This window comes from Sus scrofa, chromosome 8 (assembly GCF_000003025.6).
Source record: "Sus scrofa isolate TJ Tabasco breed Duroc chromosome 8, Sscrofa11.1, whole genome shotgun sequence".
Lineage (NCBI taxonomy): Eukaryota > Metazoa > Chordata > Mammalia > Artiodactyla > Suidae > Sus > Sus scrofa.
Genome location: NC_010450.4, coordinates 101484895 through 101502000, shown reverse-complemented (window position 1 = coordinate 101502000; position 17106 = coordinate 101484895). Strand labels below are relative to the sequence as shown.

General features: G+C 40.2%; 1 long non-coding RNA gene across 1 annotated transcript; it reads left to right on the top strand.

The window, feature by feature from the left end:
- LOC110262159 lies at window positions 1252–13717 on the top strand. Its single transcript, XR_002346808.1, has 4 exons — window positions 1252–2442; window positions 3580–3691; window positions 6196–6296; window positions 12326–13717. It is a non-coding gene; the product is annotated as an uncharacterized LOC110262159 (long non-coding RNA).

The following is a 17106-nucleotide window of genomic DNA, read 5'->3' as shown; positions in this document are numbered from 1 at the left end:
AAAATGTGTGCTTGATTGCATGACCTCCCCTTCACCAAAATCATATATTTCCTGACAATCCCCCTTACCTCTTTGGAGTGATATTTCAGTGCTATTCAAAATACTGCCTCCTGGGCAGTAGTCCTCATTTTGCCTCAAATAAAACTTAACTTTCAACTTTAAGGTTCTACATATTTTTCTACATATTTTTCAGTTGACAGTGGCTTTTTCTATTTCGGCCATCTCACTATTGAATTCCCACGCCCTGTCTCAGTTATGCCCTGACTAATGTAATGGCCAGAAGGCCCTGACTCTCAAAGTTCTCTCTCTTCCACTTCCAGGGACCGTGTATAGGGTTCTAGAGCAGCACTGTCCAATAGAACTCTCTGTGCTGTTTAGTAGGGTAGCCACTCAGCACATGTGGCTATTGAGCTTTTGAAATGTGGTTAGTGGCAGGAAGTGTGTTTTTAATTGTATTTCCTTTTAATTCATCTAAATTTAAAGAGCCACATGTGGTGAGTGGCTACCAGTGTATTCAGGACGGTTCTGCAGTCTGCAGTTCTATAGTGTTATGGCACACAGTAGGCACCCCACTAGGCAGACCTTCTTTCCCTCTTCTCTGTGGGCAGCTGTGATGCCATAAAAGCTGCACTGTGAAAATCTGAAGTTGAACGCTTAGAGGTAGAGCAAGGAGAGTGTGATAAGTCCCTTACTCGAGGAGCACAGACTGACTTGCACTCCTTCTGTGCCCATGAACCCTGCATGCTGGAGAATAAAAAGATGTGACTTCTGTCCTGAGGAAGGTAAGATGATCTAGGGAATTCAAGCTGCATAGACACCAGAAAACATATTGGGTTAATATGCTAAGTGAGAGAAAATAATTAACATATAATTTCTATTTATGATTTTATTGTCAACTGAAAGCATTTTAATGTAACCCCATGTACATCATCCCACTGTCGTCAGCCCATCCCCAGGCCCTCTGGCTCATGTTGTATTTAATCCTCACAAAGTCTATGGACCCTCCCTACTTTTTTTTTTTTTTTTGTCTTTTGTCTTTATAGGGTCACACCTGTAGCACATGGAAGTTCCCAGGCTAGGGGTCTAAATTGGAGCTGTTGCCACTGGCCTGCGCCAGAGCCACAGCAACACCAGATCCGAGCTGCATCTGAGAACTACACCACAGTTCACGCCAACACTGGATCCTTAACCCACTGAGCAAGGCCGGGAATTGAACCTGCAACCTCATGGTTCCTAGTCTGATTCATTTCCAATGCGCCATGACGGGAACTCCCTTACTTTTTTATAGATGGGGAAACTGAGGCTCTAGAAGCCTGGGCAACTCACCTAAGGCCCACACTATGAGTGAGTGGTCAGAAAGGGTTATAACCCAGGACTGTTATGATCCTCCAAATTTTGTTTTGTCAACCATTCTTCTCTACTGCCTCCGTCTTTATAACATGTCCTTCACGTTGCTTGTTTGGTTTGAATGTCTATGTGTGTGATTCCTTTTTCTCAATATGATTTTAATTATACAGTTACCTGAATAAATACAATTTGAATTTGGCATTAGCTGTAATGTGGTTTTCCCATTGGTGAGCATAATCACAGAACATAATTGACTGCCCAGCCTGTCTCCTTTAGGGACAGAGGGACAGCCCAGTGTGAACTTATGCTTAACATTTCTTTACAGGGTCAGCTCCTTGTATTTGCTCACATGTACACAATGAAATGGCAGAGTCTGAGGGAATATATTGATTATCAAAGGATTCTAGACCAACTTTCTCATTTTCAGAAGATAGAATTGGAAGGCCCATGAGTTTAAATAACTTGCAATAATAACTCTCAAGAAGGTAAAATTGTCCCTCACTAGAGGAAAGGCTGTAGAACTTTTAGAAACCTCTCAATGCACATATGGATTATATTTCATTTTATGATATTCCTAAATCCATGTGTTCATATATTCAGTGACACCCTATAGGCAGCCGCTACTGCCATCTGTTGGTGATGAACAGAGCTGGTGCATAAAATGGTTCCTTTCCATGAAAGTTCTTAAGTTAAAACTTCATTGCAGGAACTTCTGTATTCATTAAAAAAAAAAAAAAAAAAAAAGTAAGGCATGTGGAATCAGATATACCTGGGTTCAAATCTTGGCTGTGTTTCATGCAAGAACTGTAACCACTTTCATCCATGATTTTCCATTTGTAAAGTGGGGATAATATACAGTTCATAGGGATGCTGTAAGAATTAAGAAACAAATGTGTATTAATTTGAGTAAATGCTAGCCAAAATCTCAGCAGCTCAACACAGTCTCCTGTTAACATCGCAGTTACTTGCTCATGTCATGGTTCAAAGTGGGTGCTCCAGATGTGTCACGACCAAGCTACTTCCATCTTATGACTCTGCCGTCTTCAACTCTGGCCTCCAATATCCACCAGCAAAGAAAGAGGAGAGGGCGTGGAGGTGAGCAAGTTTTCATGGGCCGGGCCTGGAACTGCACAGATTATTTCCATATCCATTCCGCTGGTCGGGGCTCCATCCCATGGTCGCATCTCACAGCTGGGAAGACTGGGAAACATGATCCAATAATGCCTGCATAATTTTTAGTGATGGAAACATAAGCATCATTTTATGCAGTTGTAATTTTTCTTTGTGTAATATGTAACACTATTTTTCTCAGTTTTTAGTATAACACAGATCTGAAACTAAAAAGCAGCTGCTATGCTGAAATAAGCAGTGCTCTTGAAGATATGGCTTTGAATCCTTTGTGATCTTGGATATATCACTCAGCCAATCTGAACCCTAGTCCTTATCTAGAGAAGAATGGGGGTAAAGCCAGCTAGTATCTGTGTAGTCTGTCCTCATTCCCATCTCTCCAGTTCTAAAGGTTTACAGCTTTGTACACAAAGATAATGTGAAGCAAAACAAAACAAAACATGCAGTGACTCTCAAGTAGACAGTGGTAGAACTCAAGTCTTGGATGCGCTTAGATGGGAAGATTTCTCAAAGAGAAATCACTCTAAGCCCATTCTTGGAGGATGTAGTGGTCCTGAATAGAAGGAATGAGATAAAGGATGCTATGCAAGGAAGACATGAAGAGGACCACAAATAGAAACTAGGGGACAGAGCATGGTGAGGAGGAGCACCTGCTGAAAAGGGGGAATGTGCCAGAGTGGGACTGGGGTGCATTGAAGATGTAGTTTTGTTTCGTTTCACTTTTTATTAGAGTATAGTTGACTTATAATGTGTTAGTTTCAGGTGTACAGCAAAGTGTATCAGTTGTACCTATACATATAGCCATTTCTCTTCAGATTCTTTTCCCATATAGGTCACTACAGAGTATTGAATGGGTTTCCCTGTGCTATGCAGTAGGTCACTGTTACTCATCCATTCCATATATAGTAGTGTGTATGTGTCAATTCCACCTCCCAATTTATCCCTCCTCCCAGCATTTCCCCTTTGGTAACAATAAGTTTGGTTTTAAAGTCTTTGAGACTCTTTCTGTTTTGTGAATAAATTATTTTGTATAATTTTTATTAGACATCCCATATTAGTCGTCTCATATATTTGTCTTTCTCTGACTTACTTGAAGGTGTGAAGGTGTAGTCTGGTAGGAGAGGGAAAGAAAACATTAATGATGGGCTGCCAGATGCAGTGGTCGTATTGAATCCTAAAGGATCCCAATAGGAAGCCAGTTATGGTTTTTGTACAGGTAAGTGACATCACAAAAACCTGCTAGTCTAATCTGCAATCTGATCAGACCATAGCTTGGCTGTGACATAGCACTTGATGTGACAGTACCACTTACCAAATTGCTGAACTTCTAATGTCTAAATGCTCCATAAATAGTCTCTCAAATATGTTAGTTATCTGAATTATATTCTCATTTCATGGAAAAAGAAGGAGTTTCACCTGGTAATGAAGAAAAGATGAGGATGTGGGAAAAATCAAGTAGTTTACATTGAAAAAAAGCCCTCATTTCTCTGCTTTATTTTTATTTTATTTTTAATCAAGGCTAAATATGTAGGTAAGACATGAGTCAGAACAGACTCAGAAAGTACCTAGAAGCCTGCAGCATTTGAAGCATGCTAGCTAGTTTCATGTGGGTGAAGTTTGGTTTTCAGGAAGACGAATTGAAAACAGAACTTGTTTGTTTAGAATTGCCACTCTTCAGGGGACAGACAGTCAAGGATGTTCTATGAACCAAGAGGGAAAAGGATTTCTTCTTGGGAACTGCTGCAGAGCCTTGTCTGGAGAGAGTCTGGCCCCAGGGCATCCCCTGAACACATTTCGGCCTTTCTTTGGTCCAGGTTTGGGAAGATGTGACCTTGGCGAAGTTTGAGTGGAAATTCAGTTCAGCCCTCCAACCAGGTCTCCAATAAAGGCCTCTGTCACCCTCTCAAGAAAGACTAGAAGATAGAAACATTCCATGGGAAAGCTCTTGATGATGTTCTTGACTCTCCTTCAGATCTTATAAGCTCTTGGGAAGCACTATTTGTAGTTTTTGCTTTTAAGAAAAAGGTTAAATTTCAGATGGGTAACTCTTTGTTATTTACTACCTATGAATTTTTTTACACAAGTGAAATAGTACACTATTAAGTAACCACATGACCTTGGCAAGTCACAAGGTTTTTCTGGGCTTTGGGCTTTGGTTTTCTTTGTAAAACACAGAGACTAGGTTATATAATCTCCGAAGACTCTTCCTGATCTGAAATGATAAATTCTAATTCAAACAACTTCCTTTTTCTGGTGAAGTAACATGAAGCCTGAGGTTACTTTATCACATTGTTCTAAATCTCTGTCACTCTTGAAATGTACAGGAAAAAGACTGGCAGCCCATTGAGTGTGTAAGGTGGAAAGGCTCCTCGGTTCAGCGCAGCACCACGTTGATGGGAGATTGAGCTCAGAGCTGCTTGCCTCCCACCCCCACAACAGGGGGGTGTTCACACCTTCACGCTTCTTAGAAACACCAGTGTTTTTATTGTGGCTGTGCAATAGATTGTCTGACGGAGTGCACTTTCCAGTTCGACAGTACTTTATATACTTTCTACTCTTATTCTTTATCCCCTTTCATATTTTAAAATGAGTTCTACTTCTTTCACAAGAGGTAATTTCTTCTACAGCAAGACCATATCCTAAATAGAACAATTTTATATACAGTGGTCAGAACAGAGGATGTAATGATAACGTGATAGTCAATGATGAGAGCTAGAAAAATATCATAGGATTTTAGTGCTGGTCTAATCTGGGCTAATTTAACTACATAAAATTAACTAGAATTAAATTAAATTTTTAGTCTCTCTGTCATGCTAGACACATTTCAAGTGCTCAATACTAGCTCAATTTCAAGTGCACATGTGGCGAGAACTACTGTTTTAGGTTCCTTTTGTTTGTTCGTTTGTTTCTTTCTTTCTTTTGGCCACATGCATGGCATGTGCACGGCCCCTGGGCAAGGATCCAAGGGGAGCCACAGCAGCAGTCCAAGCCACTGTGCCACCACACCAGATCTTTAACCTGCTATGCCACAAGAGAACTCTAAATTCCTTTTTTATTATTATTGAAATATAATTTATTTACAATGTTGTGTTAATTTCTGCTGTAAAGCAAGTAATTCAGTTACACATGTATATACACTTTTAAATATTCTTTCCCATTATGGCTTATATGAAGGACATATATAGAAATATGGAATAGGAATATAGTTCCCTATAAGACCTTGTAGTTTATCTCCTCCACCTATAATAGTTTACTTCTGCTAAGCCCAGCCTCCCAGTCCATCCCTCTCCCAACCTCCTACCCTTGGCAACCACAAGTCTGTTCTCCGTGTAGGAACTACCACTTTGGACAATCTGGGTATGGCACATTCTCATCACTACAGAAAGTTCAACTGGACAGTGCTGCCTTAGAGATCAATTAGTCATAGAATCATGTTCTTAAGAGATGCCAGGGAACTTGAAAATCACATAGTACATTCTTCTATCCAGGACAGTTCAAATCTTTCCAGTACCAAAGAATTTGTCATCTTACAGAGTGGTCCATTCCATTTTGGGAAAACTTTATACTAGAAAGTTCTTCCTTAAATTTGGTCAAAATCTATATCCCTGTAACTTCTGCTCTCTTTCTATATACACAAAATAAGTGTAATAATTCTTCTGCTTGGAACTTCACCAGAACATCAGTGCCATTATTGTTTCTGCCTGAACTCTTCTTTTCCAGTTAACCCATGCCACTGGGGAGGAGGCTGAGGCTTGGTGCAGTTCTGCCTCACACCTTGTAACTCCACAACACAGCTGGGACTGAATCCAGGTTTCCATTTGGTATGTTCCAGTGAAATCTTACTGCTTCCAAGTCTAGCAGCTATACCATTAAAAATGTGTGTATATGAGTTTATAGAGTTGAAATTCTTGTTCTTTTATCTTTCTTTCCATTTTCTTGGTGTCATTCTCCCATTGCTTTATTCTCATTTTTCACTGCATGGTTCCGAAGAGACTCTAGGTTATTTCTCCTCCTGTGGAACAAAGATTACTGGAACTCTGCATGAATATTTCAGAACATAAAACAGTTGCTTCCCTGCCCCTAATAACCCCAGCTACCTGGCAAAGAAATCACATTGAAGGCTTGCTTCCATCTGCCAGTTTGAAAGCAGTATGAGGACATAAGAGGGAGCTTGAAGGACTCAAGGTAAATGATCTACTTCCATATGGTGTCTAGAGGAGAGGATGTGCTTGATAACTTCAGTAAGAAAGGTCATCTACATCTGCACAGGGCTTCTGTGGAGACTTTGCAGGTGAGATAAGGGTTAGTGCCATTTGTAGCTTCAGATCTGTTTGACAAATGCTTTCAAAGTGTGGTGTTTTTGCTGGGGCAACAAAGATGATTAACACAGGGTCTTTACCCTCCAGTCACTGGCAGGGGGCCAGGTGGAGTCAATGAACACTCAAGGACCACTCTAGGCAACCCCACTGAGCCCTTGGATGTGTTATTGCAAAGAAACCAGCAGGACCTTAAATGGTTACAAGCAGTTGTCACAGCAAAACAACTTCTGAGAATCATTAGGTAAAGGAATCTTATAGACCAAGCTTTCTAGGGAAGAAGACTCTGACCAAACCAGCCAGGGCCCAGGAGGAGATCTGGCACTGCATAAACAGCTATCTTCCCTACCAACAAAAACTGCTACCTGATTCATTTCATTAAATTCTGCATACCATCAAAAATAATAATAATGTCACCAGACTCCACCACTAGCCATGCCCTTTAACATCCAGTTCTAGGTCCATGGTTGACTCTATATATGTATGTATACATTCTTATTATTATTCCTACATATATGTATTATTTGTGTATGTGTACACACACATATGCAAATAATACACATAGGTAGGATCTTATATAGATGTTTTTAATGTATATGTATACATATATAGGCATAATTTTATGTTATGTTTTATATTTTCATGGTCTTACAAATGTGTGTATGTGCACAAATGTATATTTATATAATACATCTTTCTAGTTGTGACACAAATATATACTTCTGTGTAACACATACTATGTATGTGTATGATACATACACACTAAGGACATTTCTAAAGGGATACCCAAGAAATTTTTCGTGGTGGTTTCCTTGGGAAAGTAGGAATGGGGACCTTGGGGCTGGAATAGAGAAGTACACATTTATATTTCATTTTATAGCCTTTCCATGTTTTAATTTTTTACTGTCTCTTTATTACTCTTAGAACAACAAAAACATTTTTCTTAATACTGGGTTATACTAAAGACAACATCATCTATCTTTGCTTTGTTTTCCAACATGAGCTCCAAAATGCGATAGAGGTAAAAAGCCTTATTCCAAGCTGGGCTCCTCCAGGCATCTTACCTTAGATGATTGCAGTGGCTGTTTTTTTTTCCAATCTGCTAGCCTGAGATAGCTTGGCCCAAGTTAAGGTCAAATGAGATGATATATGTACTTATGTGAAAGTGCTCTGCAAACTGTGTATTTCTACATGCAGGTCCAAATATTGGATCCTCAAAGAATACTCCGAACTACCCAGCTTGACTAAAATCACCTAGGTCCTGGTCCTCTTCACTAGCCTATTTTTGAAAAGGGATGTGCACAGCATGGGGTGGGGCTGGGGGTGGGGGCTGTGATATAATGTGATGTAATGACAGGGAAAGTAGTGGGAGCATGAAGAAAAGAAAGAAGAGGGACAGTAGTACAGGCACCTTAGGCAGAGGGTGGGAGAAAAAGCCTCTAGGAGCCCTGATGTAATTCTGACCTCTTTGTGGAAGGGTGCTCTGCTCTGGCCTGAAACCTGGGCTACCATAACTTGCCCTGGTTCCCAGCGGATGTGTGAAGGTCTTTGCTGGGACAACAGGTATCATTCTAAGTAGTTTCATGAGAATATGCTGAAGTCATGTCTCTTCGTCCAAAAGCTGAGCTGCCTCTCACTGTCCTCTGCCAGAGGCCTTCATTGACTCTGCTGCATCCTCTTATTTCGTTATTAATTCAACCACCGTCTATTGAGTCTCTCCTCTGTGCTCGGTCCTGTGAATATGGGAAGAATATGCTAATAACCCAGCTTTCTAGATAGTCTCTGTTTGTAGTGGGTAAGGACATGGATTAACACTTGCAGTGCAGTGTGTTAATTGTGATAGCAGAGAGATATACGGAGTGCTATGATGCTGATCAACTATGAAAGGGATAGGGAAGAGACACTGAAGGGTAGGTAGGAGTTTACTACACAGGAGGTATTGAACAGAGAAGCTTGAAAATTCCTAAGAAATTCAGCAGAAAGTGAGTAATTGAGGTTAACTGAAATATAGAGTAAGGGCAAAGTGACAGACAAATCTGAGAAGGCCAGGCAGGGTCACCTTGCAAATGTGTGTCATGCTAAGGAGTTTGCACTCTGTCCAGTAGACCAGAAAGGACTAGGGAAGATAGGATCCCATTCATTTCATGTTACATCTTTTGTGAAGGAAAACTTATATAAGTACACAGTTATTTATATTTAACCAATTAATAATTTATTCAAAATAAGAACTTTTCAATCTACTTATGGTGTGGTCGCAAAGTGCAATTTGTCAATTATATTCAGTTTCTCTCAAATAACTGATTGGCCACTCAATAGTAGCAATAGTAGAATAAATTCTAAACCTGCTTGGGAATCAAAATCCCCAGTTTGATGAGCTGATGAAAGTTATGATTTTTCTTCCATAAAAATGTAGACACAAAATATTGCGTGTAATTCCAGGGACTTCTTGGAACTGTAAAAAAGTTCCTGAGTTCAGTGTTGTATAGACAATCAAATACCAGTTTTGTTGTGACAGTTTTGTTTTTAATAAGTGAATTATGTGCAGAGTCTTAGGTACTTACCTAAAGCCTCATATTGGGTTCAAAATAATGAATTCTAAATCTGATTTCAGTGATAAATATCTGAGATCATCTCTCAAATACAGTGTGGAATATTGAAGTATTCTGAAACCTTTTTGATTAAAAGAACTATGACTCATATTTTATTAAAATGGAAAGGGTCATTAAGCTATTTTAGGATGCCCAAACAAGAAATAAAAGAAGTAATAATCCTATAAAATAAAGTGAAAAACAATAATTCCATCAGATGTCAATTTTTCAGGTCTTTTGCTGCCATATAAATGCTAGAATGAGTTCATGACCATAAATAAAGATCTCTTCAATTTAAGGCTTGCTAATTTTCAGAGTAAAATGTAATCCTTTTATTGATTTATTAACCCAAGAGGCCCTTGAAATTCCATTCCCTTTTTCACATGAAACAAGGATAACAGATTTGGAAGTGTATTACTGAGTTTTCCTGTTTAGGACCTGCAGAGAAGGGGTGGGTAGGGGGTGTGGGGGTGTATTGGAAATTTTTGTGGCAGAGCACAAAGAAAAAGATTCGCTGTTTAGCTTCTGAAAACCAAAATAGGATTTGTGTGTGTGTGTGTGTGTGTGTGTGTGTGTGTGTGTGTGTGTGTAGACCAAAAACCTGGTTTCATTGAAAAAAAAGAGCAATTAATTCCTATTTGTCCTATTTATATGGGAAGAACCTGATCTGGTGATTTGGTCTTGAGGTCTGGTATAAGGAAGGAGGATTTGGAAGCTGGTGGAGGAGTGTGGAAAGAACCTACGAAGGGGTCAGGGTGGGAGAAGAGAGGCAACTGAGGAGGGACTGAGCTCTGGCTTCCTCCCCTCTGCTGAGGTCCCAACAGACAGTACTGCTGGATAAGCTGAGCAGCTCTACTCCTCTTGGTAAAAGGTGGGAGAGACTGGTTTGCAGTGCAGTGGACTGCCACGCGCTTAGGTGGAGTCTGGGCTGGCCCTCTTGGCTCTCAGACAATGCAGCGAGTTCAGAAATTCCTGCTGGCAAGAGGAGGACTGAGGAAGGAAGCAGATGGTGTTGGCTGTCCAACTGGGCAGAAGTCACCAGGCAAGAACAAAGTGGCTCTAGAGGCAGGTTGCAACCAACCTTCAGGGGCCAAGTCACCAGAGAGGAGCCTTGGACTCAGGCCAAGCTGAGAGACCACAGTCCAGTCACACTGGCCTCAGACTTCAGGAGCCGTCACCAGCTACAAGTCCAGGTGCAGGAGCAGAGCCACCAGAGCTCAGGGGACACCAGCCAGCACGTGTCCAAGGATGCTGCAAAGAGCACAGCAAAGCCCCTCACATACCCAGTGGCTACCCAAAAAGGAGAGAAGGAGAATTCTGAAAGTCTAAGCATTTCATGAAGGACTGATTAACCCAAAAGAAACCATTTGAGCCAATTCTAATTCATGGTATCATATCATAATTGAGTAGGTTGAAATTTAGACCGAAATAATGCTGTTTAAATCATCAGTTTTTTGTCATCTAAATGTTCCCTTCATCAGGAGGATGGGAATTCAAAAGAAGGATGAAATGTGCCATAAAGAAACAAAGAAACTACATTTTCTTTACACATGTCAGTCTGCTCTGAGTGACTTTGGAATCCTGACCCATCGTTTTTCTGCTATACAGAACTACCACAAATTTAGGATTATATTATAATTACTTTTTTGAAAAATGAGGGAAAAAATCCAAATTTAATTAGCAAGGTGTATAATTATAAACACATTTTGCAAATATAATGTTTACTACATTTGTGACTTTTCTGTCATGTAGAACATGTATTTTGTGTATGTGTGTGTGATACATACATGTATATATCTTAATATTCTCTATTTCCTTTTTTTTTTCTGTTGTTACATTTCCTGTGTGCTGAGCTGGGGTATTTATTCTTCTGAATGATGCAATGGGTTAACAAGATAGTCTATCAGGAAGGAAATCTTTTAAGGTACAAGGACCTTGACACTACACTTTGTTTCGGTTTGATTAAACAGATGGAATTCCACGCAAGTGGAAAGTTGTGAAGGCGGACACCTCTAGCACATACAACATCAGTGAACAAAAGTGGTAGGAAGCCACTGAAATGAAAGGCGACAGAATGGTTTCTAGTATCTCACCTTTTACCAGCAACACTATGCTGCTTTGAGCCTTCGTGTTCAAAATCCATGTTTTGTAACAATAAGAAAAAGTGATGTTTTTACCCGTGAAAAGCTAAAACTTCTAACCATCAGAGAATGGAGTGGGTGATTGCCTGGAACATTTCTCTCAAAAAGCAATTCTTTTATGAACGGGTAGAGAAAGCACTGGGAACCACAGTTAAGGTGGGAGTTTTTTTCTGAATAAAAACTACTGAAATTTATGATGAGGATTATTCTTCATTTTGCGCATGGTTGTTAGGGAGACGTCAAAAATCAACCAAAATTTTAAATGTAATATTTTGGAAAGCTTGGTATGACCTAATTTTAGTTAACTGGAAAATTTTCTGATTAAAGATGATATGTTCAAAGTGACACAATGCTTAAAGGACACATTCTTTCCAATTAATTCTGTAATGTTGAAACAAGAATTAATGAAAAACAATGATATGAAGATCCAAATTTAACTTTATTTTTCAAAAGGATATAAATCTTGCCAATTTAACCAGAATCTATTTTTTCCTGCCCAGTTACATTTTTACAGCACATGGAGTTGGAAAAATTATCAGGACCACACTAAGTATTTTAATAGCATATTAAGTTTAGATTCATTATTTCAAATGAAGAAAAAATGTCCAGTTTATAGCAGAGAATATATGCTCAATGTTTGCGGGTGCTGGAGGGGTGATGGTCTGCAAAGAAAACAGCAAAGGGAGAGCATGTGTTTTAGCTGAGTATCCACCAGTCAGATAAACAAAGAAATTCTGATTTTTGGCATTTAGCACGTGTATCATTGTTATATACTTGATTTCCTTTTGTTCCTTCTTCTGTTTAGTGATACAAGTGGTTTGTGGCCAAAGAAAGTGCAGAATGCTTGATTACGTGCCATCACCCATATTCCCCAGCACCCTGAGAAACAACAAGCTACACAGCGATGGTAAACAACGCTCCCGAGGAAACCACTTCAAAAAACTCAGGTCAGTGTCCCCAAGAGGACAGTTTTACTGCAAAGCACTGTGTAGAATAAACATTGCTTCTAAGCAGAGAAACGCTTAGGAGATAAGGCTGTCAAGGAAGGGAGGGCACGAGTGCACTGAGATGATGGGGCAGAAAAGGCAGGGATTCCAAGGACTGACAGCCCTGGGTTTCAATACCAGATTCAGTTCCAGCTGCGTAGAGTCACTTAGGTTCTCTGCTCCTGTGTCTTTTCCTATATCCAATGGGAGTAAGGTTACAAACCTCTAAGATTGTTATGAATACTGGGTCAGTATAAAGTGCTGGGCATGGTGATTGCCTTTCTGGGAGATTTATTCATTCTGTTCCTGCTAGTTCTACTTAGAACAAATTAGTGAATAAGTATGTGCAGATTAAATGCCCTAAATGATCATCTCCTCGTTTCTGTGAGCACACGTGCCCACGGGTGAACATGGATGGATGTGGGGAGTCATCAGTTCCAAGCCTCTGGCAGCTCTAGAAGCCTCACATCTCAAGGCTTCCCCACCCTACCCCCAGTTACCGTTCAGATAATTTGTGTGAATTCTCTGAGCTATGTCAGGTTTATGAGCAAGTGTTTTCTAATCCTTTCTAGAATAACTCAGACATAATCTACAGAGAGTCCTCCTTTCCCCGGGGCTTTAATTTCCTTCACCTTCTTCTCTCATTTAATGTTAGTAACAATGGTAACAGTAACCATAATGACAGCTGTCTTTAGTGAGTGCCTGCTATGTACCAGCCCTGTGCTAGGTCCTTTAAGTATATTAGCCTTCCAACAATTTAGAGAGCTATGTATTTTTATCCACATATGGGTTTCTTTTTATCAGGGACTATCCCTTATAAGACAACATTTCTGAATTATCTGGGACTCCCCTAGAAGCAAGGTTTCTGAAGTTTTAGTTCTATAGGCCAGACGTCCCCTTTGAAGTGATCGCTTTTGCCACCTGCCATCATAGAGACCCCGTAGGCCACATGGCCTTGTCCAGTGGTAACTTCTCATTCTGTTGACCCACACTGTAAGGCTATCCTTCCCACCCCTCCCTGACCCGGGGCGGGGGGGGCAGGGAAACTCTGCTGGTCCAATCAGAGCCCTTCTTTTAGCCACGTGGGATCACTTAGTTCTTCAACTTAGTCACTCATTCTTAGCCCAGAGCTCCTGCGAAAGACTCTTGAATATCCTCTTGAGTCTCTCACCTCCTTCCACCATGCATTTTCTTTTTTTTTTTTTTAATTTCCCCAGTACATTATTTTCTTTTTCTACTATACAGCATGGTGACCCAGTTACACATACATGTATACATTCTTCTTCCTCACATTATCATGTCCCATCCTAAGTGACTATACATAGTTCCCAGTGCTACACAGCAGGATCTCATTGCTAATACATTTCAAAGGCAATAGTCTGCATCTATTGACCCCAAGCTCCCAATCCATCCCTCTCCCTCCCCGTCTTCCTTGGCAACCACAAGTCTATTCTCCAAGTCCATGATTTTCTGACGCAAATGAACCTTTCCACTATGCATTTTCACTGTGTACAACATTATCAATTCCACAGCTCCCTAAACTGCACTGTATGAAAAACCTCCCTCTGTACAAAGCATTTTCACAGAAAACAATCTCTCTCCCTATAATACTCATAGTAATGTTCAGATATTGTGGATAAAGTCATAACGGAGGTTCTGAGAGATCAAATAGCTTTGCCTACGGTGACCCTGGTACTAGGATCTAGGTCTTTTGACTGCAAGTTTAGGACTTTTTATACTATACTAGTCTGCTTCCTGATCTTGTCAACGGTTGATGTATTTTTAGGAATGTCAGAAATAAGACAGTCTCCAGTCATATCTCATTTAAATACTCATTCAATTCCATGGAAAATGATGATTTTATAATGTTATTTACGATCATCCACTTATAATATCATTTAGCACATTTATTAAGTGTTGAGTGCCAAAGGAACATTAAGTACTTAAAAATTTTTAAGAGTGATTCATTACCATTACTAAGAAAATGTGATGAGGATGATTCACTATAGAAAGTTTAAATGAGACTTTGAAAGAGACAATTTACAAATCACATATAAAATTTTTTTTTAAGAGAGAGAGAAGAAAAAAAAAACCCTTTGTGGTTGCTTTTCTTACAACGAAATATCATTTTACTAGAAAAGGGCTTAGCCAATCTATTGATTCATCCTGGACGGATGCTGTTTTTTGTTTTAGATTTTTTTTAAAAGACCCATTGTTCATTTTAATAATTTCATTTCTCTTTCTTCTTTTGCTCATTCTTGTTCTCCTCTGCCCCTCCTTCTCTTTCCCTCCCTCCTCTACTACCTCCTCATTTTTCTTTTTTTTCATTTCTTTGAGTATTAAAGTTAGTTCATACAAAGAAATCCCATATTTAATATCTATCACAAAGTGCAATATCTAATCACAAGATAAATGAATGTTATATTCAGCTTTATTTTTTTCTCCTTATCTATAGATAACACCTATTTTTCTTCAGGAGATAAAGGTATTAAAAAGTCTCCCTCAGAGTCCCGTCGTGGCTCAGTGGTTAACGAATCCAACTAGGAACCATGAGGTTGCGGGTTCAATCCCTGGCCTTGCTCAGTGGGTTAAGGATCCGGCATTGCCATGAGCTGTGGTGTAGGTCACAGACGAGGCTTGGATCCCACGTTGCTGTGGCTGTGGCGTAGGCCGGTGGCTAGAGCTCCAATTAGACCCTTAGCCTGGGAACCTCCATATGCCATGGGAGAGGCCCAAGAAATGGCAAAAAGGCAAAAAGGCAAAAAAAAAAAAAAAAAAAAAAAAGAGGTCTCCCTCTAAGGGTAGAATAGGGAAAAAGTCAGTGTTTAGATGTTATGAACTCACTTGTTGGGGAAATTTCTAAGCTTATGTTAATGTATTGTCAGGATTCTTCGGAGAAACAGAATCAATAGGAGATCTATCTACCTATCTATCCATCTAACTATGAGAAAGGTTTATTTTAAGGAATTGGCTCACATGCACATTACTGTGGAGGCTAGCAATTCCAAGAGCTGCAGGGTGGGCTTGCAGGCTAGAGAAATGGAGAAGAGTCAATGTTGCACCTTAAGTGCAAAGTTAGTATGCTGGCAGAATTCCCTCTTCTTCAGGGGAAGTTGATTTTCTTCTATTTAAGTCTTCAGCTGCTTACATGAGGCCCACTCACATTATGGAGCGTCATCTGCTTTACTCAAAGTCAGCCAATGTCATCTAAAAAATACTTTCACAGAAATATCTAGAATAATGTTTGACCAAATCTCTGGGTACTATGGCCCAGCCAAGTTGATACGTAAAATTAACCAAAACAGATGGCCAGATACTCCCTGAAGAGAGATCACTGGCCATGTCCTGCTTTCAACCTTATCAGAATAAGTAGACAGGTCCTTTAACTGTGCCAGACTTATGTTTATGTTTTTTACCAACTAAAGCCTGATTCCCTAGGTTTATAAGCATCTAGAAGAGAAATTGTTGCCTCAACTCCAACTGTGTTGTCACAGATAGCAATTTTCATTACTAGCAAAGCTGGAGAGAAGCTTTCCTCCAGGCTCTAAAGATCTGACCGTTCCTTCCCTACTAGTCACTGAACAAGGGGACAAGTCTATTGTCACTACAGTCATTCTTCCAGAATGACCTAAGAATTAAAGTTCTCCAGTTGCTTTCTTCTAACTTCTAATGACTCATCCCCTACTCTGCCCCCCCCCCAATTCTGTCTTATAGATGCAAGAATATCCAAGCAGCAGTTGAGTCAGAGCTGGGGAAAGCAGGGGAAGTTGTGGATCTTGACTCCCCATAGTCCTAAGTAATCCCATCCTCCCCAGGGGTTTCCAGTTGAGAAAGTTGCTTGTGTGTGTGTGTGTGTGTGTGTGTGTGTGTGTGTGTGTGTGTGCGCGCGCACGCGCTCAAGCACAGGCAAGCATGTGCACACATTTATCCTTGAGGGCTGGAGAGCAAGAATTGAGAGAAGGATTCAGAGGACAGAAAGAGAGGATTGGAATTTTCTTTTTCTTTTTTTAAGTTTTTTCATTAGTTGCCCCTAAATGCTTAAAAAATTAGGATTGAGAAGGTATAATTACATTTAGAAAAGAGATGCTTACTGTCATGTAAAAAATTCATTTAAGTTGTTCTTCATCAGGATCGGCTGGTTCTATGAAGAAAGGGGTATAGAATGTGGAGATGGAGGAAGAAAGGGGCATCCTGGGCTGGAGGTGTGTAGGAGTGTTGAGAGTTTGTGGGAAAGTGGGCTGACTAGACTGGACAGCAATAAGAAATGAGATTGGATAAGGAGCATAAAGCCACATTTTGGAGGGTCTTGGAAACCCCACTGAGATGAGACTTGTTACAATTGTGCTGTGACAAGTAGAGAAAGAGACCTGATGGATCTGTGCTGGTGAGAAGGAATGAACAGAGGATCCAGGGGTGAGCTTTGGGAAAGCCCCACTCCTAGAGGGTGAAAGGAGGAGTGTGGAGGTGTGTGTATCTTGTCCCATTGTTACCTAACCGAACTTGGGTCTGCTCGCCAGATACACAGCAAAGCCAAGCTACTGACCCTGAGTTGTGGTGAAGGAAAGTACAGCATTTATTGCAGGCACTAAACTCAGAGAAC